This window comes from Sceloporus undulatus, chromosome 2 (assembly GCF_019175285.1).
Source record: "Sceloporus undulatus isolate JIND9_A2432 ecotype Alabama chromosome 2, SceUnd_v1.1, whole genome shotgun sequence".
NCBI classification, from domain to species: Eukaryota; Metazoa; Chordata; class Lepidosauria; order Squamata; family Phrynosomatidae; genus Sceloporus; species Sceloporus undulatus.
Window position 1 is genome coordinate 83,127,093 of NC_056523.1, and position 27,566 is coordinate 83,154,658.

General features: G+C 40.2%; 1 pseudogene; it reads left to right on the forward strand.

The window, feature by feature from the left end:
• Positions 1–14,426: 14,426 nt before the first annotated feature.
• Positions 14,427–14,999, forward strand: LOC121920365 (annotated as a pseudogene).
• Positions 15,000–27,566: the final 12,567 nt, after the last annotated feature.

Consider the following 27,566-nt stretch of genomic DNA (forward strand, 5'->3'; position numbering starts at 1 on the left):
GACAAAAGTTGGCACATTTTCTGAAATCCCCTCTAAACCTTAGCCTGACATATAGGATTGCTGTTGTTCACCCGCTACTTCACTGCAGTGTTTGGAGAGGGAGAGAGAGAGAGAAACCCTATGGCTTCCTTCCACCTAGAAAAAAGTGAGGTCATCATGTCCATAACCAGATTTGGATGGACAACCTTGTCATGGAGAGCTAATGAAATGTAGGTGTTAGTCATAAACTTTGTTTGCTTTCAGTGTGGCCAGAGCTGACAGTCTAAACGGCAGCCTTACTTTTCTTGGAAGATGAGGGCAGATTTAAAAAATATAAATAAAATGGCACCAAAGCAGCAGAGGACCATGTTGCAAACAAATTTTTTAAAAAGAAGAGAATACTGGAGATAAAAAGTTCTCCTGAAATGGAGATTAAACATACTGGTGCTTTGTGCTATATATTTCAGGGGAAGTGGAGCAGATGAGCCATGCCACTTCCTCAGTTTGGTTCTGCCCTAATAGTAATAATTGACCTACAGAAGCCAAGACCACTATTTCTTAAAAAGTGTTTGGGAGCTAAAAGAAACTGAGGGGAAAACCCACTTCATTATGGCTGAGAATTTCATCTGCCAAGGCAATCAGAGATGCAAATCTCAGGGGGTGTCAGGAGTTGCAAATACACCTTTCCTGCTATAAAATATTGGGAACTTGGTGTGATGGCTTATACGGCAGAAACAGCTACTACAGAGACTTTGTGATCTCAGACACAGGAGGTGAGATAATACTGGAAAGGAGGCAGGCATGAATCAAGCTTGCTCAGTGTTGTCCCTGTGCAAAGAAATTAATTGCAACAACATCAAAAGGGGTGGTATTGGAACAAGAGGGGGCAAAAGTATTTATTAATTATAATGAATGAGAACTGAGCCCACCATAAATTTGAAATTGGGCATAGTATAATTAGCTAATGTTCATGCTTGCTGTTTAGTTCTGACAATAAACATCTTTGGGCTGGCAGCTTTAACTACTGAATTTCTGAACTTGGTGTACTGTCAAATTTGACAGGGAGGAAATTGACAATAAGGTAGACCTTGTGGGACTCAAAAAAGGCCTTGTTGGGCTGCCTTTGAGTATGCACTATGCCCAATCCTTAAAAAAACAAAACAACACCCAATGCCTATTTATGCATTTACATTGAGTGTTTAGCAACCAAATGACATTACATTCCAATTTAGGAATGGAAGCTTCATGTATTTACTCTACTTAACATTTAGTTAATAGTCAGTTCAGAGTAATTGCTCTGAATAAAGATTGATTGCAAAGAGACCTCCTGGGATGCTGCTTGTTGGAAACAGAAGAAAATATAGAGACACAAGAGCATTTAGAATTGCTCTCTTGCTCGCTCTCCACTCCCTTCATATATTCAGCATTAATGATACTAAACAGCAGAGATATTGTGAAGAAACTGTGAGGAAAAAAAGTGGAAAAACAAGAGCAATGGTAGGATGATCAGCTGAAATGATCACACAGGGCCCAAACAATCCTTATCATATGTCAATCAAACTATCCCACTGACTTTAAGCAGAATGCGTCAATTTTGTTGAGGGCAGCACAATGTCCTGTTATGAATACTGTCATAGAGCAGGCCTTAAAACACAGGAAACATATTTTTTCCAAAAGGTATGTTGGGCAAACGTAGAAGATTATCGCACTGGGGTTAAAATGTTCCCCAGTGCGTTCTAATGGGGGAGAGCATGGAGCGTGATGGGAACCCGATGGGGCCCATAATGCTAGTTTACTGCACGGCGGAACGCCGCCGCCGCTGCTGAGCATTCCCATCCGGTTCCAGGGGACGCCATTTCTGGGGACGGTTTCAAAGCATCCCCAGAAATGGCGTCCCCTGGAGCCCGATGGGAACCTGATGGGAATGCTTGGCGGTGGCGGCGGCATTCCGCCGTGCAGTAAACTAGCGTTCTGGGCCCCATCAGGTTCCTGTCACGCTCTGTGCTCGCCCCCGTTAGAACGTACTGAGAAACGTTTTAACCCCAGTGCGATAATCTTCGTAGACACATACACATACACACATGCTGCTGCCCCCAGTAACTATAGGTCACAGATGCAAATCTTCACTTACTTTCTTTAGACTCCTTTTCATGCAAAAATGAACAATTCACAAGGTTTGCTTCTTGTCAGGTGTGATTTCTCTGTCTGTTCCAGTGATTTTTCACATTTTAGGACTTTTTCTCAAAAAAATTTCAAAGAACATTTTTGAGGGAATAAGTCCCTTCAGTTTGACACAAAAGCCTTTCCCCCTTTTTTGCAAAAATATATCTTTTCTGAATCTTTTTACAAAAAAGGTCCTGAAATGCAAGCTCCTCTCCCCCTATAGGGCTCACCTATGAGTCCACATTTTCATGTGCAGAATTTTGGAAGATATGAAGTCTCCATTTACTGCTCTTTCTTGCTATGTGCAATCAGCTGCCTAAGGTGGCTGCTTCTTTCTGCTTAGTAGGGCTAAAACTGATTTCTCTCAGCTTTCCAGTGACATTTCTCCCATCTGTGCCAGTTAAACCATTTAGGAGGAAAAAGTGCACAAAAATATCAACACTGAGTACCTTATGCAGGAAGAGGTTTACAAAGAACCTTGTGTACCTTATCATGGTCAGTCAGCAAACAAGTGTCATTTGCTTTATTGTATGGAAAAGCTATAAATCTGAAATCTCTTACACTATCGCCACTGCTGTGTGTGCCCTTGGGTTGTTTTTTTCTGTTTTTTTTTATAAGTGATTTAAGCCTTTGTTCTTTAGAAACAACATTCAATCTCCAAACACTGCTATTGACTGCAATGAAGCTCAGAGTGTAGTTGACATTTTCTCAAATATATATACATTTTTATTTGGTGTTCAGATCATCTTTATTTCCCCCTTTCCCATCATAAATTCTGAAGCATGAAATCTTTCATTTTATCTAAACAAGTAGTTATACGTTGTCAGAAATTTTATATGTTTATCCAGAAACTAATGTTAAGTTAAGTTGGCAACTACTAGTAAGCAGTTCTGAAGGTATAGTGAAATCTATATGAAAGGTACAGTTGTCCTGGAATGGAAACCAATAGTTGACCCTGTTTATGGCTAGCTACTTTTATTCCCATTTTGCAGAAGACTGAGGCAGAAATCCTATACACGGTTACCTAGAATTTAATATGCTTTATATCTGAGGTGTCACATACAGAATTGTGATAAAAAGCTGTAATCCTGAAAGTAATTTCATTGTATTGAACTCAAGGAAATTTACTTCTGAGGAGATATATACAAAATTGCTCTGTCCCATTAGGAACCCACCCCTGAGCTAAATAAAATTGCTCATTAATTACCAGCTCACATTGGATGGACTCATCACGTTCAAGTTATTTTTAGTTGTTACAGTACATGAGTAAATCATCATGGAGCTGCCATTTGGCAATAATGGAAGATCCCATTATTACCAAATGGCAGCTTTACTCACGGGAGAAGTGAACCCCGACGCTTCCATGACGATTTACTGACAGGAGAAGTGAGCAGGGGTGTGAACCCTGATCATGCTTCTTTCATGATTTTTGATGGTGATTTACTCATGATAAGCTTGCTGGGTGATAAAGTGCACAGTCTAATGTTGAAACCATTACACGACACTGGCTCCCTGCTGTAATACAAGCCAGGTATTAAAAGCACCAGGAGATGGCAGCAGGTTCTAGTAAGTGAAGGGGGAAATGATTATTGTATTCTACCAATGCACAGAAGTCAGCTAATGAAAATGAAACATCTGCTGTCTTAGACTAACATAAAATATTATCAGCTGTGCTTCTGTTTTAGAAAGTTTTCCATTTTATGCTTTTCTTTGCTATATAAGTGTTTAGGAGAAAAGAACCAAAAAGGTGTGGATTTTCTTGCAGTATAATTCCTATACAATGGTTACTGAAAAAGACATACCAATGGCATATATATATCTGTACCTGGCTTCCACTCCACCAAATGCATCTGAGGAAGTAGACTGACGTCTACGAAAGCTCATGCTGCTAATTTCTTTCTTTCAGTTAGTCTTAAAGGTGCTACAAGATCTCTCTACATATGATTCTACAGACTAACATGGCTATATCTTTGAATCCCTTCAAACATTTACACAGGGCTATCATATCACCTCTTAACCTTCTCTTCCCCAGGCTAAACATACCAGGCTACTTAAGCTGCTCCTCATAGGGCATGGTTTCCAGGCCTTTTACCATTTTGGTCACTCTCCATTGGACACCCTCTAACTTGTCAACATCCTTTTTGAAATCTGGTGCCTAGAACTGGACACAGAATTCCAAGTGAGGCCTGTCCAAAGCATAATAGAGTGCTATTATTATGTTCCTCAAGCTAGACATTGGCATTTTCAGCTACTGCATCACACCTACTCAGTCCATATTCCTTCCCCATCTCACTCTCATCTAAAGAGTTGATCTAAATGTGTTTGTGAGCCAGCCTCTGGAGTTTATCGTACTCACTTTTGCTCCTGATCCAGGGGATGCATGTGACCAAGGGGATGCATGTGACCAAGTGAAAATGCTTTTTATTGCATGCTATACTGTCCTCAAGATGTCCGCATGCCATCACCCGGCCCTAAACCATCCCCGATCTAGGCTCGGCTGCATGATTTTGTTCTGCCGGAAAGCTTCAAAATTCACACAACTGAGCTTGGATCAGGGACAAAAGTAAGCATGATAAACTCCTCAGACATGCAGATTAAACCATCTTTCCTTTTTTAAAAATCTCTTTCTCACACAACACTATTCAGCATAAGTGCGTGCACTGTGCTACTGCTTGAAGCAGCCACTCTGGCAAGCAGTACCTCTGTCCATGCATTCATCACCTGGACTTCTTCTTTCTCTTCCTTTATCTGGCAGTGGCAGCAGTGTCCATCTTTTGGGCAGAGTGAAGGAAGGCAGAAGTGGCAGGCTAATTTTCTATTATTATTTTTTTAAAAAAAACTACATTTTACCTAGGCCTCTAATATGTTCATGTTTCAGTGTGTCTCCTGCTTTCTGACTCCCTCATTCCCTCCCAGTTGGTGGCTCCTTGTTATATGTTGGGATTGAGAAGACAGAGGGGAAAATTTGGGTTGCCTCCAGAGGTTCCTGAATTCAGGGTGGGGGAGTGGGCTACCTTCTGTCCACATGGCATGGTCCCACTAAAGGCCAACCACCCATGGGCAGTTTGCATCATGCAGCAGCAAACCACACCACTCGATTATTTTTTCATCCCCCCCCCCCCATTCATGTTCACCATCGCAAGAACACACAGTCTGTGACTTCCAGTTACCTCCTTCATCCCACCCAGTTGCCTTCCCATTGGACACCCTGCATGATCAGCTACATGACCAGCCACATAGTTACAATGAGAGATACACCACCCATACAGTTCATTGATGCACTCAGTGACACACTTTAAAGCACAGTCATAGAAGCCCCCATACATGTCTCCTTCCCCCTTCCCCTTATGGCCTCTTGTTGGACTGTCTAGTTTGTTAATGTTTTTATTACTTCTACTGTATTACTGGTGACCTGAAATGTTTGTTGTAATTTTACTTCATGGGATGTGTGACAGCTCAGTGGTGCAATGGGTTGATGGTGCAGCTGGCTGCTCATGCACTTGTGCAGAACAAAAAAAAAATATGCCAAGCAATAACACTGGTACCTGCATCTCACTGGGTCCAGGTGGCATACTCCAGACCACTTCCACAGTTGTCCTGGACCATCTTGCATGGCTGCACTTGCATTGTGCAGTTTATACACTGGGGTGATAATGAGCACTTTCTGTGCTGGCGCAGAGCAACCCAGGGATTTTTTGCTCTGGTTTTTGGCTTCAGAGTGTGGCTTCATCCCAGTTTTCTCCCATTTTGACCTCGTGTGTTGTATGAACTGGTGAGGATTAAAATCAGACAAAAAACTCATATATTTTTTTTGTCCATGCAGACAACCTCAAAGAAAAGGTCTCATTGCTCAGACTGAAGAACATACCCAGTAATGATTTATAAGGCAGAAACCCTATAACGTTACTTTAAGAAGTAGTGAATTATAGCCCCAGTGATTATAAGCAAAAACAACAACATTCTTTCAGCTCTTCACTGCAAAATGTAACTAGTTTTTAGAGTAACTAGTCCTAAAATAAGCTAGTTATAAAAACACATTACTTCCAAGATCTAATACAAAATCTTTCCTCCTGCTTTGCTTCTTGTCACCAGGGAACAAGCCTGGTTAATTGGGAAAGGAAGAGGTGAGTAGACAGATAGGGAATGGTAGGATAATTCAGTAGGTCAAATTCAGACTCCCACAGAAATAAGCCAGGTTATTTTCTAGTTTGAAGGGAAATAATTTGGTTGATTTCCAGACAGTTTCAGATTTAAGGCATGGGAATCTCACCCTTGGGAACTTTACAAGTAATAACCAGTATAACTCATTGGAAAGGTGGGTGTATAATATATATAACAAGTTAAACAGACTAGGCAATTATACTTCTGTGAAAAAGTTCAGGGAGCACAGCAGATAATAAAGTGGACTTTGCAGAGCAACATGATTCCATGGAGCAAAAATAATGTAGTTTTAAATTGTTTTGGCATAAACATTGCAGATACAAAAGCTACATTTATTCTTTTATGTACATTAATATAATATAATCTGGAAGATAGACCTACTTCAATTAACAAAACCTCTGACTGGGGAAAATATCTTTGCTAGTAGCATGGCAGGTCTAATCAAGATGGTTTTAAACTAAATCCTTGGCAGTTGGAAGATGATTGCTCAAACATGAACCCAAAGACAATCTCTAAACACATGGATGTGAATTCTAGAGGAGAAGCTGAGGGAGAAAATGGGATCCATGGTAAAACTGACAGTAAATTAATAGGTGAGAACAAAGTTCCAGATGTCTAAACACCAAGGCACAGAGTTTGGGAAACAAACAAGATGATCATAAAGTCTTAGTGCAGGAAGGTAAATATGACTTTATAGATATAATGAAGATCTGGTGGGATGGTTCCCATGATTAGAATATTACAACTGAAGGGTATAACCTGTTCAGAAAGAATATATGTGGCAGAAAAGGAGGGGGATAAATTCACTTCCACAGAAATCCAGGAGAGTGCAAAAGTTGAGAATGTTTGGGTAAAAATAAGTGGATAAAGAAATAAAAGCAATCAATGACCGAATAAATTTTTTATATATATATAATAAAAGCAACATTGTGGTAGGATTTTACTATAGGCCACCAAACAAGAAGAGATGGTGGGAGGTGCTATTCAGAAACAAATCTCAGAAATCTCAAAGATGCAAGAATCAATAGTTATGAGGGAGTTCAATTACCCTGATATCTGCTGGGAGACGAACTCTGGTAAGTATAGGCTCCCCAACAAATACTGAAATGCTGTGCAGATGATTTCCTATTTCAAAAGGTAAAAGAAGGAACAAGGGGATCAGCATTCCTGGACTTGATCCTAATGAATAGGAAGGAGCTGGTCACTGGAATCAAAGTAATTGGTACTTTCAGGGGAAATGGCCATGTAATGTTAGAATTCACAATTGTGGGACAGGGCAAAAAAGAGTATAATCAAACATGGGCCTGGGATTTCAGAAAAGCTGGTTTTAAAAAGTTCAGAGGAATACTGAGTGGAACCTCTTGGATAAACATGCTAAAAGAAAAAGACACCCAGCAAGGGAATTCTTGCAGAAGGAGTTTCAAAAAGAACAATCACAAACAATCCCATGGAAGAAGAAAAATAGGAAATATCTGAAAAAGCCAATGTGTCTGAACAGCAAACTTAAGGAGGAAGTGAAAAGAAAAAAAGAGCATGTATAGAGAATGGAAGGAAAGACAAATCAACAAGGAAGAATACAGATATGTAGCCCAATCTTGCAGGAATATTATAATAAAAGCAAGGAGCAACAAAAAAGTTGTGTGTGTTTTTTCCAGATACATTTGAGGCAAAAAAAAAAAAAAAAAAAAAAAAAAAAGACCAAAGAGACAGTGGAGCTTCTGGACCTTATCACACTGGGTTTTTTGAGCTCAGAACTAGGGTGAGTGCGAATTGAGTGATGCATATTCACGTTAGAACATTCATGTATTTTCACACCTGGTTGCTTTCAATAGGAGCCCCTTCCGTGGGGCTTCCGAACTGAATCCTTCCTGGCTCCTTATTTTGGCAAGTGTGCTAAATAAGTGGATTGATGGGATTCACATTGAGGCTGGGTTCAAACTCACTGCGGATTGGTCTGGTGTGGAATTCCAATCTGCTGATGCTCTTGAATACCATCGCAAGACCCCCGGGTTGCAAATCCCCCAAGATGCCCTGTTGCAATTTTGCCCCATTTTCTTCTGGTGGCCCTTTTCCCTTTCAGGGCAACCGGGGCTGGAAGCAATCATCGCTCCATTGGAACTCTCTCTCTCCTTCCCTCTCCGTTCCCACTGCACCTTCTGCAAAGCAGCCTGGCCAGCCAGCGCTCGCTCTCTCTCCCTCCCTCCCTGCCCCCCTCTCTCACACACACACTCACATATATACATACACATCAGTCAGGAGATGATGGGATAGGTCGCTGGGGCCAGGATCGGGAGCCAGGGGCAGTCAGGGGGTGATGGGATAGGTTGCTGGGGCCAGGATTGGGAGGCAGAGACAGTTAGGGGATGATGGGATAGGTCACTGGGGCTAGGATCAGGAGGCAGAGGCAGTCAAGGGGTGATGGGATAGGTTGCTGGGGCCAGGTCCGGGAGGCAGAGACAGTCAGGGGATGATGGGATAGGTCGCTGGGGCCAGGATTGGGAGGCAGAGGCAGTCAGGGGGTGATGGGATAGGTCACTGGGGCCAGGATCGGGAGCGAGGGGCAGTCAGGGAGTGATGGGATAGGTCGCTGGGGCCAGGATTGGGAGGCAGAGGCAGTCAGGGGATGATGGGATAGGTTGCTGGGGCCAGGGGATGATGGGTTAGGTGGCAGAGGGGGCTAGATGGGGATGCAGGAGCAGTCAGGGGATGATGGGTTAGGTGTCAGGGTGAAGGAAGGGAGCAGATCGGGGTCTAGGAGGATGGAGGGGATGATGTGACAAGAGGATAGATATAGATATATGTTGCTGAAACAGATGAGGGGAATGACAAGAGGATAGATATAGATGTGGATGAAATGGAAGGGGGATCTGACATGGAGGACCCTTTGAATTTGGCTGCCAGGGATGGGAAATAGAAGGGAGGAAGAAAGGGGAAGCTGTCATTCCTGTGAAAGTGGAGGGGAAATAGGTGCCTTCCCGTGAAAGTGGAGGGGAAATAGAAGGGAGGAAGAAAGATGCAGCTGCCATTCCCGTGAAAGTGGAGCCAGGCTCCCTTCTTAACCCTGGAAGTGCAAAGGTTCAGGATGCCTTCAGGGCCCCACTGGGCATGCGCAAGGGTCCCAATTCGAATAGTTGAATTCCCATGGCATGCACCGGTGTGAAAATACAATTTGCATTCACTCCGCTTTGCCTGTATCCGCATCACGTGACTTCCTTGGATTCGATTCCCCCTCAATTCGGAAGGGTAACAGAAGGGCAACCAGGTGTGATAAAACAGTCAGGTTATAACGTCAATTCAAATCATTCGACCCGCACTCACCCCTGATCTTAGCTCCAATAACCTCAGTGTGATAACGTCCTCTGTTCAGTAAGGATGTTAAAATGCAAACAGATCACAATGAAAAGTCAGAACTACTCAAAACCTATTTTGCTTATGTTTTCTCTCCAAAAGAGACCTGTGTGGTTCCATGCAGCAGCAGAAATTTTGGCAAGGGATATGGATTGTGAATCAAGATTGATAAGAAGTTAGGGGTTCAACAGACTGCCCCTGCTAGAGGCAGATTGGGGCCACAGCAACTGCATGCCACAACCTCAATCTCTCCTTTTCACAGAGGCTCCTTTTTGCATCCCAGAAAGAGCACCATAGCTGCCAAAATGCAGCTTTTCTGCACTCCTTTGGCGCTGCATCATGTAGACACAGCACCAGAGAAGCGCTGTGATGCCATGCTCTATGTGGAGTGGTGTGTGGCATCACACGGATTTTGGGGGCAGAGTCAGGGCATGTGTCATGTGGATGCCATGCCCCAACTCCGTCCCCAGACTGGCCTTAATGGCCGGTTGGCTGAGCCCCATAGTCAGCTAGCTAACCTAAATGAGTTCAAATCTGCAGGACCAGGCAAACTGCATCCCACAGTAATGAAGAAATCTGCTGGGAAAGGGGAAAATGCCATGATAAAAAGAACTGATTGCTCTTTCAGAGTAAACAAATTATATAAAATGATTTAAATTGGAATTTTGTAATTGTGCTGGCCAGATGGCTGTAATAAAGTTATTATAAATGATTATTCAGATTTGAATTATACAGGCTTAGGGGAACAAGACCCCCGCGAATGTGAAAAAACCATGAATAACCCACCCCTACCCTCACGGCAGCCATTTCCAGGGTGGCAGGGGCTCGGGAGAAGGAAGCACTCCCTTCTTCTGGCCCCTGCTGCCCTGGAAAGGCTTGGGAGAAGCTCTCTCTGGCCCTTCCAGAGTGGCAGGGGCTTGGAGAAAGCGCACTCGCGAGTCCCCAGATTAACTTCCAATGCCACAGAACTTGCTTGAGCTCTCTGAAGCATTAGAAGGAAGCCGGGGGACTCACACGCACTGCTCTCACCCCTCCTCCGAAGCTTCAGAGGGGTCAAGCAAGCTCTCTGAGGCATTGGAGGAGGGGGGGAGAACAGTGCATGTGCAATTCCTCCATCTCCCTTCCAATGCCTCAGAGAGCTTGCCTTCCCCAGGCACTGATCCAGCCAGGAAAGGGCCTTGGAAGGCATGGATCCACCCCTCCCAAGCCCCTTTCTCTGGTGGATGGATGCTAGGGAAAACAGGCACCCATGTGCCCAGGAAAAAGGCATCCCCTCCCCTTTCCCGGCTGGATCGATGCCTGGGGAAGGTACTGATCTAACCGGGAAAGAGGTTGGATTGGTGCACGCACCCTTCCCGGCTGCTCCCTCCTGGGCTTTTTTCTCCCAGAGGAAAAGCCTGGGAGGGAAAAGGAGGAAAAGTGCATGCATGTGCACATGGTGGCTTGACCTCACAAATAATTAAAATCATGGATGTCAAAGCCACAAATGTGGAGGGACTAGTGTACACTAAGATTTTTTTTTTCATTTTAGCACTTAAACATTTACAAAAATATACTAGAATATATTAATGAGAACACGTGCATCTATATCCCCTCTATATAACCAATTGACCTATGTCATCATCAGGGGAGATCTTGTTGGTTGTTCTGCAACAAAAAGAAGGTTGCCATGTAACAGCTGTGGCACCCACTCTACGGAATGCCCTCCCAAGTGCCACCTGAGAGACAGAAACTGTGTCATGTTTCAAACGCCTTCTGAAAACATATTTGTTTACACAGACTTTCCCTGGCTCATAATTCACAGTGATACTATTATCTTTTATTACTCATTGTTCTTGCTGGAAGCTCTTAACCGCTCATTATTGCTCTATGGTACTACACCTGTATTTTCATTGTGCTTTTATAGTATATTGTATGTAAACCACTCAGAGATTTTGCTATATTAAGTTGTGCATTAAAAGTTTGGACAAATTATACTTTGGACTAGATCTCCTGGAATCACCCAAGCATTGGGAGTTGTAGTACAAAAAGCAACATATCCAAGCTCTTGTATATCTTATAACCAAGCTACGTATCCATCTGTCTATGCATGTATGCATGTAAAACACACACACAAAAAAATAAAAATCAGAAAGTAACATTCTAATATCCTTTTCTCTCAAGATCAATTTGGCTTAGTACGTAGGGATTGTTTTCCCCAAAAACTTGCAAATGCAATTACACACACTCTTTATTTATTAATAAACCACTAACTCCTTCCCAGGGGACAACCAACTCTAGACTGGCTCAACCCAGCTAGGCCAGTATGGAGGAGGAAAAGGTCTGGGACCAGCCGCCAACTATGGGTGCCACAGGTGCCTGTCATGGTAATAGGAAGAGGGGTGAATGAGAAACCTGGCAGTTGGGGCTCCTCCTCATCTAGCAGCCCTGATCTTACTCTTCTGAGAAAGAAAGAAGCAGGGCCAACATCCAGCACAAGCTATTTTCCCAGTCCCTCCCCCACTTATTTGGCTCCAGCAGCCATTACAAATAATGTGTTCTTATGTATCTTCAAATCATTTCTAACTTATTGTAACCCTAAGGAGAATCTATTATGGGTTTCTCTTGGCAAGATTTGTTCAGAGTTTTGCCTTTGCTTTCCTGTGAGGCTGAGAGAGTGTGACTTGCCCAAGGTCAGCCAGTTGAGAGGGGATTCAAAACCTGGTCTCCAAAGTTATAGTCCAACACTCAGACCACTACACTCTGCTGACAGAGAAGGCATACACAGAGTTCAGTTTCTCTGTGCGTACATGTTTTCAAGGGGGAAATATCAGACCTGAAAAGTGACAGTAATAGCAGCTTCTGAGGTGGCAGTAAGTAACGGTTGAATAAGCATAAGCAGATTTCTACTTCCTTCTCCCCAAGATGTCTGCCCTTCACTTCTGCTGCTAAAGTAACAACTACAGCGACAGTTCTTTCAGCATATAGGGGAGGCATGTTATCCATAAGTTCCAAATTCCATAGCATGAGAATGCCTTTAACAAGGCAACCAACAAAGTACAAATATCTGTGCAAGCTTTCAACACTGCCAGGTCCCTTCACTGGACAAGATGTGACAAGAAGCAGGCAGGCTTCATCCTGCTTGATGAGGAGATTTAGGGGTCCCAAAAGCTTGGACAAGACTACTGAGAATACTAGGGCTAGCCTTGACCTGCACCACAAGCTGGTTCTCCCCTTAACAGTCAGTGCATGATCGAAATAAGTTGGGGGGGGGGGCATATCTGTGTACAGGGCTTCCTCCATGAGAAGCTAAATATTATTTGACCAGTGCTCCTGTCCTCATTGATGGAGTCTGACAACATGCTCTCTTCACATTGACAGTATCTGGAGACAGAGAATGTAGAAATTAGCATTTATGGGCACATAGGGTAACAGTCTCTATAACCCCTTCACAAGTTATCTTTAAGTGTACAGAACATGAATAGGTCTTAAGTACTGATTACATATGATGAGAAAGATATCATTGATGGTATCCTACTGTAATTGTTGTATGCCTTCAAGTTGTTTATAACTTATGGCAACCCTAAGGTAAACCTATCATGGGGTTTTATTTAAGATTTGTTCAGAGGAGGTCTGCCATCGCCTTCCCCTCAGGCTAAGCATGTGTGACTTGCCGAAGGTCACCCATTGGGTTTCATGGCCAAGCAGGGAATCAAACTGTGGTATCCAGAGTCATAGTCCAACACTCAAACCACTAAGTCACACTGGCTCTTCCCCACTGTAATTCTGATATCAAACATACAACAATTATTTACCATGCATTCCAGCAATATTCTGGGAATTATACAGATTAACACGGCTGTATCTTTGAATTCTACCACTCTGACAATATGTAATGTTGCCATATGCAGAAGAGAGTTTTACAGAGAAAATGTGTTTTAGTTCTAAAAGGTCACATTATCACATCTTTTTATTTATTAATTTAAAAGTATAGCAGTGAAGTGTAAAGTGAAGAAAAGAAGATTAATCCTTGAAAAGCAGATTGCACATCAAATATGGGTCTTGCTTTCCCTCCTTCTCTTAAAAACAAAAAGCTTTCATAATCCAATGGAGAATGACAGACTGACACTTCATGGTGGCTTCACACTGATATCAGACTGGATTCTTGCATTACTACTACGTACCACACTTTTCAACACCAATAGTCATGAACTCATCCATTGCGATCTTGTTTTTTCAAGTAGATGTTTTCCATTCCAAAAGAATCACTTTCCAGATTCTGCTAATCAGCAACAGGATACTTTATTGTCAACCAATAAAACTGGGCAAACAGGATGCAGAAAGAGTATATTGGCACCAGGACGCTTGTGAAGGAGGAAGAATGTTGGATTAACTAACACCCATCTGTTTGAATTCAGCCTTCCAAGATACACAAGTTCCTTATGAGATTGCAAACATGAGAAAATAAATGAATAGCTCTCTAACATATATGAGGGAAGGTATGCTGATCTATACCTTCTGTCCTCAAGCAAACAAAGGTCCATTGAAATGGTTCATGCTGTCCTCACAGGCCCTTTATACTATTCTCTTACTCTTTCTTCAAGGACACATTTTAAAGTACCTATAAAGTTTATAGATATTTTAACAAATGTCCCTGAAGTTAAATCAAAAGCAAGAAATTAAATAGGTGGTATAAAGATATTTGATGCTAAGGCAGCAGGAATATTTGAAACAGTTTTTCCCAACATCCACCTTCCAGATAATGTTGGAATATTACTCTTACCATCCGGTACTTAATGGCGGCTACTGGAGACCTCAGTCTTATGGACAAAGGCATCCAAAGTTTAGCAGAATTATCTTTAAATTCAAAACTTCACACACTCAACTTGCACTGTAAGTAGATCTCCAGGATTGAAAGGCTTGGCCACCTATTGAATTTGCAACATCTGGATCTTTCATCAAATCACATACACTGCATTGAAGGGCTAAGTTCCCTAGCCAGCCTGCATACCTTAAACTTGGCTTGTAACTTGATAACAAAAGTTGAAGGACTGGAAAAGCTATTTAACTTAACTAAACTGAATTTGTCTTACAATCACATACATGACTTTACAGGACTTCTATTTCTCCATGGAGCCAATTGTAAAATTAGTCACATAGAACTTCACAGCAGTTAAATAAGAAACACTAACCGTTTACTCCAGTGCCTGAATGGATTTCAGTACTTGACCAATCTATCTTTAGAGAAGAGTGGAAAAAATAATCCAGTGTGTGCCAAAATAGGTTACAGAGAGATCCTACTTCAGGCTTTACCCCAACTGACTGTCCTAGATGGAAGGAATATGAACCAGCAAAGTCATCAAATTTGAAATGTTTAGAAGGTGTTTTAGATGGCTTGGCCTCATCAAATTCTCCTGTCAATGACTCTTACCATCATCCCTGGACATTATTGTCCCTATTTGATGGAAACAGCAAGAGTTGTAGTCCCAACACCTCAAAATGATGCCAAGTTGGGAAAGGCTACTTCAGTGGATCCCATTCCATTATGGTTGCATAATGTCTCTAACTAATTGTTTTTAGTAACTTTAATCTTTTTAGCATAACAGCTATATCTAGAGAGAGATTGTAGCACCTTTGAGACTTACTAAAAGAAAAAAAATTGGCAGCACAAGCTTTTGTAGACTTGTCTACTTCCTCAGATGTACAAAAGCTCGTGCTGACGATTTCTTTCTTTCAATTGGTCTCAAAGGTGCTACAAGATCTCTTTACATACTGATTTTACAGACTAGCACAGCTATATCTTTGAATTCTACAGCTATATCTAGAGGTAAAGAAGAAACCCATCCATTATTGCACATATTACAAAGACAACTATTTCAATTAATTGCTCCATGACTCTTCTACTTACACTACTAAGGAAGTGCTTCAATTTGGAGTAGGTTTCCCTCTCTTATTTAGTTAATATCTGGAAAGTAAGCAACAGTGGGCTAAATCTAACTGTTAGTTCCAACCAGTCAACCCACTGAATGAATGAAGATGGAACAAGTTTGTTTTCTGCTCCTCCAGAGAATAGGGCCTGGGTTAATGGATACAAACAACAGAAATGAGATTACACTTCACAGTTAAGAATAATTTCCTGACAGTAAGAGCTGTTTAACAGTGGAATACACTACCTCAGATTGTGGTGGAGTTTCCTTCTTTGGAGGTTTTTAAACAGAGGCTAGACAGCCATCTGTTCAGGGGTGCTTTGATTCTGTATTCTTGCATGGCAGGGAGTTGGACTGGATGGCCATTTGAGGTCTCTTCCTATAATTCTATGAATGGGATCTTTTATTTTTATTTAGGAAAGGAATAAACAATGTGCTAAATCCATCTATTAATCCCAAGCAGTCAACCTATTAATCAATACATATGATTACTATTGATTCAATGGATCTGCTCTATTTGGATCTAAAGCTGTAGCTCCATGGCAGAAATAATGCAGTTTGACACCACTTTAACTGGCTCAGTGCTATGGAATTCTGGGATTTATAGTTTGTTGTGACATCAGAACTCTCTCACAAAGAAGGCTACATATCTTGCAAAATAATTGCTGTAAACCGCCTTGATTCTAAGAAGGGCGGTATATAAATAAAAAAATTATTATTATTTATTATGACAGTTAAAGCAGTGTCAAACTGCCTTATTTCTGCAGTGCAGATATAGCCTAAGCTTTGGATTTGGCTTATTTACCAAATATGCAACACTATTGCTCATTTTCCAAAGACCTTTCTGCATAAAAAGAGCAAAATGTTAGTGTAGGGAGAACAGGACAGCAAGTGCACAGAACCACGGAAAAAAGTAGAGGTGCTAAAGATAGAATCAGAACATGGAGTGAGTAAGGTGAGAGAAATCTTGTGGGGTACTTGTTCACCCAACTACTGATCCACTTGAAGGAAAGAGACATTTCTATCTCCACCTTTGGAAAAAAAATGTACAAAATTATTTAATAAATTAATTGGCATTACAGCTTCTATGGAAGTTAATGGTGATATCTTCAAGACATTAATAGACTAATGCATAACTAAGCCAGCATTCTAGATTTTCTGTCTAGAGAAGCAAATACAAGATGGCTGTGAAATGCAATACAGTGCACCTGCATCATACGCAGGTGCGCCATATGCAGCTTTCAGCATCATACGCAGGTGTGCCATATGCTGAAATTCTTCCCCAAAGTTTTCCAACCCTAAGCACAGCAGTGTTCTAAGTGGGGTTTGTGGGCTGCACACAGCCCCTGGACAGCACTTTTTGGGCCTCTGAAGCCCTCCCACCACCACCACAACTCTCCTAAAGCCTCTCAACTCCCCCAATTTCTTTTTTAAAAAACTTCAGCAGGAAATTTTCAGGAAATTTTTGCTCCCAAACAATGCAAATACCCCACACACACACACACACACAAGAAGATAAATATAAATAAATAATAAAATGTTTATTTATATCCCACTTTTTGTTAAAACAATCAAAGCAGCATACAACATTAAAATGATACAACAATATATATGATATCTCCCACCTTAAAAATGATTAAACAGTTCTAAAAATTAAAATTACAAGCAATAAAAGCTAAAAACAATAATACAATAATGGTGGGCAGAATCATCACTCAGGAGTTTATCATACTGGCCCTAAAACGGGCCCAGTGCATTCTAAATGTGTGTGTGCGCGCACACGCACATAGAACAGGATGGGGCCAAAAAAAACATTTTATCGCACACTGGAACGCCTTTGCCGCCGGGCGTTCCAGTTGTGTCCCCATTCCGTCCCAGAGCGCGCCATTTCTGGGGACACTTAGAAACAGGGTACACAACTGGAACGCCCGGCGGCAAAGGCAGCGTTCCAGTGTGCGATAAAATGGGCTTTTTGGCCCCATCCCATTCCGTGTGCGCGCGCACATGTTTAGAACACACTGGGCCCGTTTTAGGGCCAATGCAATAAACGTCATATATACATGTATATGGGAGGATCTTTACATGGCCGGGTGCTGTTCTGGGAAGGCCTGCGGAAGAGATCCGTCTTGACAGATAGTCCCTGCAAGCAGCCTAGAACCCTATACCACTGCAAATATTCCCATTTTCTGCTGAAATCCATCTCAAAATGGCAACACAAAGTGACCCCGTCACCATTTTGAGTGAGTATGCAGAGGCAAATGTACATATCCGAGGTTGCTATGTGTGAGGAGGGGTACAACCCATAAGGGAATCTGGGGGGAATTGCCCCCAGTCTTCATGCAGTTGTACACCATTGCCTAAAGAGAAAGAGGTGGAGTTAAATCCAAGGCTACACTAGCAGAAGTCTGCTAACAGAACAGGGTTCCCTACCCCTTTCTTTCCCTGCCGCTCCACAACCAATCTCTGTGCTACCTGTAAATCTCTTCCAAAAAGTCTCTGGTGCTATGGGAATTGCTCCCTCCAATTTTTTCTGATGGAAGCAGTTCTGGTAGCAGAATTACACCATGGAATAAAACCCAAACATATATAATTTTAAAAATCAAAATACTCCTTCACATGGGGCCCAGGCCAGCTCCATCAACATATGTCCTAATGTACACAAACCCCAATACTTTTACCAATGCATGGAGAGACCTGCTGATCTCAGGATTTGTAAAACATAGCAAAGGCAAGATGGTATTCAGACAAAAGAATTAATCAGAATATCACACTTATTCAGTGAAGAGAAGTATTTCAGTAGTAGGCACTTCCTCTCAGCCTTATGCAGATTGGATTCCAGTTGCTCTAGTGTAAACAGAGATACAAGGAATAATAATAATAATAATAATAATAATAATAATAATAAAAGACTACTTAAGCATTAATATAGGGAGCATCTCACATTCCCAACCTCAATCTATGATTAATCAGGCATGATTACAATTAGTTTCTATTGTTTTCAGTTGCAATTGATGAGAAATGTAGTACATACTGTATAAGGAGTGTTTCTACTCAGCTCTCATTTGAAAAAGGAGATATAAAGTGGGTGTAGCAATTTTCTTTTAGTATTGATTAGACTACCTGGCACACTTGAAAAATGACTGTTAACTTTAGACAACATTCCTCAAACAATCTGGGAAGTTATGCAGATAGGTCAAAGAGACCTAGGCCTCATTTCCACTATGAAAATAATCGTAGCAGGATGCAAGGTAAATGACCCTAGTTCCCATTTGAAATCTATCCTCATCCTTATCAGATTGATGTCAAAGAGGAAAACACACGTCAAACCCAAAAACCCAGAGGTTTCATTCCCAAAGTGGTTTTTTTTTTTTTGATGAATTGATTGATTGTAAAATAAATGGATTCATCCCAGTGGAAGCCAGGGACAGGGAAATGGCAGGGGAAGCTGCAATGGCCCCTGCCATCTCCCTGTCACCGGCATTTCCTCCCTCCCTCACCCTCCTTCTCCTCCTCCTCCTCCTCCTCTTCCTCCCCTCATTTCTTCCCCTGGCCTCCATGCCTACCTGGGTGGTGGTGATGGTGGTGGTGGCGGCGGCAGCGGTAGCGGTGGCAGCCCTCTCCTCCAGTCCTCCTCCTCCATGGTGCTCCCCGCTGCCCAGCCTCTTTCTATTGAAGGCCAGGGGAGGAAGGAGAGAGGCAGCAGGCCCAGAAACGCAGGGAGAATGGAGGATGCTTATGCATGCGTGCCTCCATACTACCAGCCTGCCTCCAGGCCCCTGCAAAGGAGGAGAGAGAGGCAGGCCGGGAGTACAAAGGCGCACACGCGTATCCTTCGTCCTGTGTCCTCCAGGCCTGCTGCCTCTCTCCTTCCGCCCCAGGCTTCCTTCTAATGTAGGTCTACTGGGGCAGAGAAGGAGCAGGAGGCCGGGCAGTGGGGAGCACCATGGAGAAGGACCAGAGGAGAGGGCAGGCGCCACCGCTGCCACCCCCACCACTGCCACCGCTGCCGGGCCCCAGCCCCTATCACTGTTACCTTGGCTGCTCCATATAAATTTTTGTATAAATGATAGCCTTTAATGACCTCTAGATGAACTCTAGTAGCTTGTCCGCCATTGTCAGCAAGGCATGTACACACAACCCTGAGGGGCACCCACATTATCATTCTAGATAGTCTAGGAAGTCGCAAATGGGATTATCCTATCCTCAGACTAGGAAAAGTAAATGTTTGCCTTCCCTGAGGCTCTTGCCCCCCTCCTCGAGTCTGTTGTCCGAGCAGCTTAAGACCACTAAGACAATCAGACTAGGGACATCCAGGTGAAAAGAAAGTAATTAAACACCTTTGTTCCTATCATCAAACATCTTTGCCTGAGGCAAGGTTTCGCCCTATAAAAAGTCCAGACTTTGGCTAGTCGGTGCACCATTTTGAAAGGTCTACATACTCCATGTCAGTCAGACCTTTGTTTTGGTAGCTGGCATTTCTGCTCAAACTCACGCCGTGGGGCAGACTTGTCCCACAATCCCTCATCCCATTCGATTCCCGGAGCCTAAAATCCTTTTCCAAGCTTATCCCTGATTTCCTGAGCCTTGAATGTATGTGTGTGTGCTTGTGCATTGAATGTGTTTTCCCCTATTTCAATAAATTAGACATCTACAGTAGTTATTAAAATCTGTCTCAGCTCTATTTATTGGAACTTCCTGGTCTCTTGGTATAAATATTGGGAGGGAGATTCTGTAGGGTCGGCGTAGCCGGCCCCCTCTTGTAATATTTGAACTAATAACAATAATAATAAATTCCCTTAATCAGACCCTTGGCTACAGCACCCAGGGAGGCAGGGAGGCTGGGGGAGGAAGGGAGGGAAGGAGAGAAGGAGGAGAAGGAGACAGTGATACAAGGGTGGCTGTGGAGAGGGAGGCCCATGGGGTCCCTCTGGGGCCTCTGCCACCCTGAATCGCTGGAAGGGAGAGAGAGAGAGAAGGAAAGGGATGTCTGTTTGGCTTGTCCAATGGGAACGACAAGCGTGTCAAAGGAAAACCCCGATTCCAAATAGGCCCCATTTTCATAGTGTGAACAGAGGGCCTTTAGAAATTGAGGTTTTCCCCATGGCAGACCCGGGATCGAATGTGGGTCATGCCACCAGTGGGAATGGGCCCCTAGTTATCTTTCAGCTCCATGGGTTAACACCAAAGAGAGTTGAAAATCTCCTCCCCCCCCCCTTAAGCAGTGAAGTTTCTTCAAGTGAACCAAGAAGTCAATGAGTCAAAGTGTACATCAGGTTGTCCTGAAAATTTCAGAAGTGGCTATTTGTTTCTGCAACTGGAATTTCCTGCACTAAGGCAGAGTACAGACCACCCAAAAAGGGCGGCCTGCTGGCACCTGTTTTTCCACCGGAGGGAAGCCTCAGCCGCCAAATGGCAAAGCTTCCCGCCATCAGAAAAAGAACCCCCAAAAGTAGTTTCTTTCTATGCCGTGGTGGCGGCGTAACAGGTGTGCCACAGTGTGCAACTGGCACACTCATTACACAAGTGCTACATAGCACCGTGTGGGTGCCATGCTGCACTTGCGTAACAATGGTGGTGCCCATCTGTACAGGGCACCATCATTTTGACGACCTTGTCACATGCGAGGGGTGTCTAGAAATGCCGCCCCGAGGCACCCCTTGCATGTGACGAGGGCGTCCTTTTTGGCTCATCTGTACAGGGCCTACGTTTTATTGGTTTTCTGTCCCTTTTTTTCTCTTAACATGGATCCCAAGGTGGCTCATAAAATACAGTATATCTTTTTTTTAAAAAAAGCCTAGAGATTTAAAAGGTTTTTTTTATTTTTTAAAAAAACTGACCATATAAAAAGATCAGTACAAGGTAACATTATTTTTTTTAAAAAAAAAACATGATAATAACTACATAACTACAACATGGAGATCCCATTTAAATATATTACTAAATAACTACTTAGTTAACCAAATGCTATTCTGTCCATTGCGTGTGAAGCAGAGATGGGGAGATCTGTTTATTTTGCTTTCTACCACTTTTGATTTTATTTTATTTTTTAAAAAATCAAGTTCTTTCTATCCCCCCCCCCAAAAAAAAATTGTGATTTCTACTAAATTCCTATCAAAACTGGATTGACGTGAAATTCTCCCCAACCTGGACTGCCCAAGTACAGTAGATGAAGCTATTCCTAGCAAAGAGATAAACATGTTGTACTTGTGTTGTTGCTCTCTCTCTTCAAGTCATTTCTTTTTTTATTATTATTATTATTTATTAAAATACATTCAAAGACAATAGACAAAAAAACATTTACATACATACAGACCAACAAACAACATCCTACATCTAAAACATCTAAATAAAAGTACTTCCCCTCCTTTACTTTGGATATTATATTTGATAGAATTATCTGACTTTCCCATTTTCCCTCTCTTGCATCTTTAACTCTACATTATACTCCCTTTTTCACATGTTCCTAATCTTATCTCAGTAGGTGTGGAGTCATCTTTTTTGTTATTATAGTTATTATTATTATTATTATTATTATTATTATTATTATTATTATTATTATTTATAATAGTATATCCCAAAAAATGAATGCTAGCCTTGATAAGATAAGAAAAAAGAGAGGGTGGATAGATAGAAAGGAGAGACATCACAAGTCCAGTATGAAATCATGAAATCATTCTCCTTACCACTCTAACTTAGTCCTTAAAGGCGATTACACTTTTTTCTCCTTTTTCTCTACATACATATTTTATTACTAATGACCAATCCTTATTAAATTTTTCAGTATTGCCCTCTCTCAAATAAATAGTCAATTTATCCATTTCCATGATTTCATAAATTTTTTTAATCCATTCCTCTTTTGTAGGTTCCTCCTTATTTTTCCATTTTTTTGCAAAGATTATTCGTGCAGCTGTAGTTAAATAAAATATAATTTTCCCGGCTTTATTTTCAATTCTTTGGTTTGCCATACCTAGTAGGTACAGTGTTGGTTCAAAGGCAATGTTTTCCTCAGTGATTTTTTGTAGTTCTTTGTGTATCATTACCCAAAATGATTTAGCTTTTTGGCACTCCCACCACATATGTATCATTGTACCTTGTTTCTTTTGACAGTTCCAACATATACCTTTCGTCTTTTTGTAGATTTTAGCCAATTTTTCAGGGGTGAGGTACCATCTATATTGTATTTTATAATATGCCTCTTTGATGTCATAACTTAAAGTATATTTTATTCGTTTACTCCAATTTTTCTCCCATTCTTCGAGTAAAACCGGTTTTCCAAAATCTTGGGCCCAACTAATCATATATTGTTTAATTGGTTCTTTCTCTGTCTCAAAGCCTTGAATCAGTTTATATAATTTCGATATTCGTTGTTGTGTTCCCTGAAACATAAGTTTTTCTAATTCAGTTTCTTCTGTCTCAATTTTAATTGTCTTCTCATCTTTTTTATAGCTTTCTGCTATTTGCCTGTATAGAAACCAATTATAGTTGAGGCCTTCTTGTTTAATTTCTTCCGGTGTTTTTATCCTGTGTTGATTTCCTTCTTTCAATATGAGATCTTTATATGTTATCCATTTATTTTTTATCATTTTTTCTCTTCTATAGAAGGCCTCATTAACTGAAGTCCATCTAGGAATTTTAGGGATCAACCGTGTTTTATACTTTATCCAAATTCGAATTAAAGATTTTCTCACAAAATGATTGTAGAATTCCTTGTTGATTTTTAATTTGTCGTAGATTAAGTATGCATGCCAGCCGAATTTTAAGCCATATCCTTCCAATTGTAATAATTTTTCTTCTTTTAATGTCACCCATTCGCTAATCCAGTCCAGGCTACATGCATAATAGTAAAGTTTTAAATTAGGAAAATTTAGACCTCCTTGTTCTTTCTTTTCTTGAATATTTTTTAATCTCACACGTGGTCTTTTCTTGTTCCATATAAATCCCAATAGATCTTTCTCCCATTTTTTAAAGGGCCCATCGTTCGTAATTATTGGTAAAGATTGGAAGAGATATAACATTTTAGATGTGACGTTCATTTTAATTGTAGAAATTCGTCCGATCCATGATAAACTTAATTTTGACCACCTCTGTAAATCTTGTTTAATTTCTTTCCATGTTGTTTCATAATTATTTTTGTATAGTTCAGAGTTTTTGGTTGTAATATTAATTCCTAAATATTTGACTTTCTTCTGAATTTCAAAATTTGATATCTCAGCCAATTTTTCTTTTTCCTTCTTTGTCATATTCATAACTAACATTTTTGTTTTGTTTACATTGATTTTTAGACCAGCTAGTTTCCCATATTCATTAATTGTTTTTAAGAGTGCGTTAACACTCTCCAATGGATCTGTCAAGGTTATTACCATGTCGTCTGCATACGATTTGATTTTATATTCATTATTTTTGACTCTTATACCTGTTATTTCCTCTTCTCTTCTTATCATATTGTTTAATATTTCCGAGACCGTAATATATAGCAGTGGCGACAGAGGGCATCCTTGTCTAGTGCCTTTTTGTATATTACATGTATCTGTTGTATCACCATTGATGATTATTTTTGCATATTGATTTTGATATATTGCAGATATCCAATTAATAAAGTTGTTTCCCAATTTCATTTTTCCCAAAATTTTTATCATAAAAGTCCAATTCACATTATCGAATGCTTTTTCTGAATCTAAAAAGATCAGTGCGGCCTTTTGGTCTGGTCTTTTTTCTAAATATTCAATTATGTCAATTATATGCCTAATATTTTCCTTCAGGTGTCTATTTGGAAGGAATCCAGCCTGATCTTTGTTTATCCAATGATTTAAAACTTTTTTATATCTTTCAGCCAAAATTGTTGTAAATATTTTGTAATCATTGTTCAGTAATGCAATGGGTCTAAATTTTGATATTTCTAAGACACTTTTTTCTTCTTTTGGAATCAGTGTGATAAAAGATGATTTCCATGATTCTGGAATTTCTCCTTTTAAAATTTCATTCATTGTCTCTTGTAAAGGTTCAACTAAGATTGATTCAAATTTTTTATAGTAGTCTGCCGAGAAACCATCTGGTCCTGGAGCCTTTCCGATCTTTAATTTTCTGATTGCCACAATAATTTCAGTTGTAGTGATATTTTTATTCAAATCTTCTTTTTGTTCTTCCGTAATGTGGCTTATTTTTTGTTTTTCCAAAAATTTTTCAATTTCTTCTATTTTTGAGGGATTTTGAGTGAATAGATTTTTATAATATTCAAAAAATGTTTTCTTTATTTGTTTATGTTCTGTAATGATTTTTTCTCCTTCTTTAATTCTCCATATTATTCTTTTTTCCTTCTTTTTCTTTAATTTCCAGGCTAATAATTTTCCCGGTTTGTTTGCGTGTTCAAAGGTTTTTTGTTTTAAATATCTGAGTTTTTTCTCCATCTCCTCTGTTAATAATATTGAGAGTTGTTTTTGCAATAGATTCATCTCTTCCTTCACTTTTTTGTCTCTCGGAAATTTCTTTAAAGTAGATTCTTTATCTTTTATTTCTGTCAGTAATTCATTCATCTTTGCGCCTTTTCTTTTTTTATCTTCAGCGTTTTTTTGAATAAAAAACCCCGCATAACTGCTTTAGAGGCTTCCCAGACATTTTGAATTTTCACCTCCCTATTCATGTTTTCTTGAAAATAATTTTCTAATTGTTTCTTTGCTTGTAAGATTATTTTCTCATCTCTTAATAGATGTTCATTTAATCGCCAATTATATTTTCTGGGTGTTTCATATATTTCCATTGTTATTGGGTTGTGGTCTGATATTATTTTAGGGAGACAGTCCATTTTTCCAATTTTGGGCATTAATGATATTGAGGTAAGAAACATGTCCAATCTAGCCCAAGATTTGTGTACCTCCGAATAATATGTGAAATCTTTTTGAGTACCAGATTTAATTCTCCATGCATCTACAAGTGACAGTGTGTTTTGTAGTTCAAAAAAAGAGTTTGGCAATTTCCCCTGTCCCTTTTTGATCTTCTTGTCCGATTTTCTGTCTTGTTCTGGATCAATAACACCGTTCCAATCTCCCATAATGATTATGTGATCGTAGTCATATTGAGACATTGTGCTGTTGAGTTTCCTATAAAATTTGTCTTTGTTGTCATTTGGGGCATAAATTCCAACTAGTAATGTTTTCCCTAATTGCCATTTTATTTCTAATCCTAAATAATGTCCGTTGGGATCATTAAACAGTTCTTTAGCTTCAAATCTATCATTAACATAAATAACAACTCCTTTCTTCCTTTTTTCTCCTGCTGATATAAATTCTTTCCCTAGCTTTGGGTTGTATAAATATTTCGTTTCTGTCTTCTTTATATGTGTTTCTTGCAAACAGTATATGTCATATTTTAATTTTGTTAGGTAATGATACACTTTCTTTCTCTTTTGTGGGCTGTTTAACCCTTTGATGTTCCATGATACGCATTTAATGTTTCTGTGAGCCATATTAAATCAGACTAATCGTGTTTGCGTCAGGTGTGTCGTCATCTTCCTTTCCTTTTTCTTCTTGATCTGCTTTTTCTAGTTCCTCAAGGAATTCCTTTGCTTTTTGTATTGTCGTCAACTTGACTCTTTTATCTCTATAGAAAAAGGACATTCCTTCAGGGTTTTCCCACCTGTATCTTATTTCGAGTTCTCTCAATTTCTTCGTCACCATAGAGTATTCCTTCCGTTTTTTCAAAATTTGGCCCGGAATGTCCTTTAATAACTGTAACTCCATTCCTTCAACTGACAGTTTTGTTTCAAAATGTTGCTGTAGGATTTGTTCCTTCATTTGCGTTCGCACAAAATAAATAACAACATCGCGTGGAAGTTTCTTTTGCTTGGCGATCCAAGAGTTAATCCGGAACAATTTGTCAATTTCGAGTCCCATAAGTTCTTTATCTCTGCCTGTAAAGTCTGAGAGTATTGTTGTTACATAATCATACGTGTCCTCATCTTCCTGTTCTGGTAGTCCTCTTATTTTGAGACATCTATCTCTCATTTTCTGTTCCTGTATTGCTTTTTCTTCTATCAGTTCATTTCTTTTTACTGTCTCTTCTTTAAGTCTTTCTTCCAATTCTTGATTCTTTTTCTCTAGTTCTTTTACTTTACTTTTGACTTGTTTCATATCTGTGGTGAGTGTTATTAATGAATGTGAAAGTTCTTGTATATCTGTTCTTATCTCCTGTTTTATCTCCCCTTTCATCTTTTCCATATCTTGTCTCAATTCCTCTTTATTCCTTGTCATCTCTTGTCTCATTTGACGTAATTCTTCAAGTAGAAGGGTATTTGTGTCCATTGTTTTAGGCTCAAGTGATGGTCTCCTGGGTGGTTGTTGTTGTTGTTGACTTTTTGTTGCTTGTAGTCTTGTTGTTATTGACATTTTGTCTTATTTTCCTAGGACTGCCTCTTTACAGTATTCTTTAAAATGATCAAAAGTTCTTAATATCGTATTAATATTCACCGTAAATCCCCTTTCAATATATTTACATAAAACGTATATCAAAAGATTTACAGTTCTTAAATCTCTCTCTCTCTCTTAATTTATTTTTTCTTTTTTCTTTTTAACAGCTCTATATGCCAATCTGTGAATTAAATTCTTAAGTTTCTCTCCTCTCCCCTTCTAACTCAGTTGTTTATTTATTTTATCACTAGTTATTATTATTATTTTTTATAAAACATAAAGAAACATAAGTATTTTCAAATGAACTCAAAATATATTCACCATATTAAATAACCCCACAATTCTATTTAATTTCACACGATTCTATTCTTATTTCACTCAAAAATATTCTAAAGATACAGACCTATTATGAATTATATGAGAAAGTTCTTAATTCATTCACTTACTCCACTAAATACAGCTTCTACGTTGCTTTGTCTCTATACAGTCTCCTCTATTCTGTGATTCAAACATTTATTCCTCTTTTGTCCACCAGGAGTCACTATTGTAACATTTAACACTTTATTTTAATTGTCCACTGGGTGTCGCTGTTGCATTCTGTTTTATTCCT